The 2,644-nt window shown below is 58.0% G+C and overlaps 1 protein-coding gene across 1 annotated transcript in view; it reads left to right on the forward strand.

Annotated features, from left to right (window-relative positions):
* The window catches only part of RASL10B (RAS like family 10 member B), a 10,609-nt gene continuing 7,965 nt past the window's right edge, over nucleotides 1–2,644 (forward strand). Inside the window, exon 1 of the mRNA XM_019626872.1 lies at nucleotides 1–243. The gene's annotated coding sequence lies outside the window, so the exon portion shown is untranslated. The remainder of the gene's footprint in view (nucleotides 244–2,644) is intronic.

Here is a 2,644-nt window from a genome sequence, read left to right on the forward strand (position 1 = left end):
CCTCCTTCCAGCGCCGGCGGGCGGCGCGCTCCGGAGGGAGAGCTGGGGCTGGAAGTGCCTACCCCCTCGGCGCCGGTCCCTGTCACCCGCGCCCGCCTCTGAGCCCGCCCCCACTGGGCAGCCGGGGGTGTCCCCGCCTCTCTCCCCCCGGGCCGGGGAGCCGGGGGGCAGCGCCGGAGCCCGGGGGGAGCGCGGCCCCGCCGACCGGTCGGCCAGGGCTGGGGACAGCTTGGAAGACCCAGGGTAAGCGGTGGGATGAGGGGACGCGGGCGGGGCAGGGGCGAGGCCGGGTCGGCCGGGGGCTGCGCGGAGCCCGGGGAGGTGAGGGGGGAACGGCCGGGGCGACAGGCCACAGGGAGGGGGAGGAGGGGGCCGGCGGGCTGGTGGGGGAAGCGGCTCGGGGGCGGCCACGTGAGAGCTGGAGCTGGGCTGGAGTGGGGGTTGCCTGCAAGGTGCTGGAGGCGGAGAGCAGGCTGAGCGCCGGCATCCCACCCCCCCAAACTCCTACCAATCAGGTCATGGGGAGCTCAGCATCTTTCGACGCCCCCACCCACCCACTGCCACATGAACGTGGTGGGGACAAACAGCGGGCAGACGTGTATTTCGGCTCACGGGACCGAAAAAGCAACAGCTCTTAGTCCGGGGCAGGGATTCGGGTGTGCAGGCCGAGGGGAGCGGACAAGAAGCAGGCTTTGGCCCCTGTGTGTGACCCCCAGTCTCTTGCTGGGCGCTGTCTGCAGACTCACTGCAGAGCGCAGGCCTCGGAGAGGGAGCGCTGGGGAGCTGGGCCCTGCTTCTCTCGGTAGCCCCCTTTCTCCCTCACCCAGCCTGGGACTTTGGATTAATAGACCCTTAGACCCAAGACCCCTGCCTGGGAAGAGGGAGGGGGCACCAGCCACCTCTGAGTCAAGGACCGCCACACTTGGGCCTGGTGAGTTCTGGGAGGCTGGCCCCAGCCTAGGGGCCTCTCTTGTGCCGCGCCCTGGCTTCAGCACTGTGCCCCGCTTTTATTTCCTTGTTATTCCCCAAAAAGGACTGGTTTCTGGGCAGGGAGTGCGGTGTCTAGGAGAATATTGGGGTAGCATACATCCTAGATTCCTCCAAGTTGCCACACCCAGAGAGAGTCAGGGGACTGTTCTTGCATTCCTTGCCCTCTCTTCCTCCCCTAGGATGCCCCCTCCCCACCTGCTTGTGCTGGTTATGTAATTAACCCAGCTGAGGCTCTCTGCCAAGCTGACAGTGTCCAGGGATACCTGAGGGGCTGAGGGCATGGAGGGGTTTATGTAGAGGAGGGAATGGTACTTCCTCCAATTTGGAGCCCATATAAGTAGATAAGAACCTGTTGATGAAAAGACACTGCATGGGGCAGGAAGGAGACCTGGGTCCTAGTCTCAGTTGACAGCTCAGCTGGCTATGTGGTCTTCATTAAGTCTCTGTTTTTTGGTTTTTGTTTTTACCGTCAATAAAATGGGAAGAAGACACACACACACACACACACACACACACACACACACACACACACACACACACACACACTCAACATGTATGCGAGTCACAGTGGATAGTGACCCACCCTGGGACTGCTTGGGGGTCCCACTGAGACTGTGAAAAACCTTAGATGAAGGAAGGACCCCTGCACATAAAGTGGCCACTCTATTGAACACCTACTTTGTGCCAGGCACTGGGCTTTACCTGCACACCTTACCACACCCTGTGAAGTTTCTTGCCTGAGGTCACATTTGTGGTGAGTGGCAGAGCTGGGAATCCAACCCTGGTGGGTCTCACTCCAAATCCTGCCCTTGATTTACTAGGCTGTCTGTACACATACCTAGTGGATTGGGTCCTCTGAACTAGGACAGACTGAGGGACATTCAGCTGTGAACTGTGCATATGTGGAAAGAACGTGCATTCACACAGAAAACACACAAGCTGAAAAGCACAGCCCATCAGAATCCGGCAAACCCACCTGCCCTGGACCCATTTAGTAGGCACTGGTGTCACCCTTCCTGGAAATAGTCCCCAGACGGGAGGTCTCAGGCATGTACCAGCCTCCCTGGTCACCATCCCCAACAGAAGGAGAAGGCATCTAGCTAAGAGATTTATGTAGATTATCTCAGAAGTAGAGGCTATTGACCCCACTTTAACAGATGTGGGGAGCACAGCTCAGATTGGACAGGTGACCCAACAGCTGGGAGTTTATACCCAAGCTCTAAAGTCTCTAATGCTGAACAAGGAAGGAGCTCATGAATCCATAGCAAGGTCCAAGCCTGTAGCAGCCCTTTCCTGCTGCTGGCACACCTGCTGTGTGCCTGGCTAACTGAACCCCTGGGGTTGCCAGAGAATCAGACACAGCTCTTGGCCTGTATGCATTCACCAGCTAGAATCACTAAACTTGGAAGTTGGCAGTACTGTGACATTGTAGAAAGGAGCAGCTGCCATTCCCAACTGTGTGACTTTGGGTCTACCTCTTACTCCCTCTGAACCTTCTCTCTGTATAGTGGGAATACCTGTCCTATCCCTTGAGGATACGTATTCCCTGAGGATAACCTTGTGGGCACACTAACAGAGCAAGTGGTCAACAAGTGTTGCCCTCCAGAGCCAGGTTCATCTAATCCAGGGATTCTCAATGGGGCATTTGGAAATG

The sequence above is a fragment of the Hipposideros armiger genome, unplaced genomic scaffold, assembly GCF_001890085.2.
Source record: "Hipposideros armiger isolate ML-2016 unplaced genomic scaffold, ASM189008v1 scaffold_692, whole genome shotgun sequence".
Lineage (NCBI taxonomy): Eukaryota > Metazoa > Chordata > Mammalia > Chiroptera > Hipposideridae > Hipposideros > Hipposideros armiger.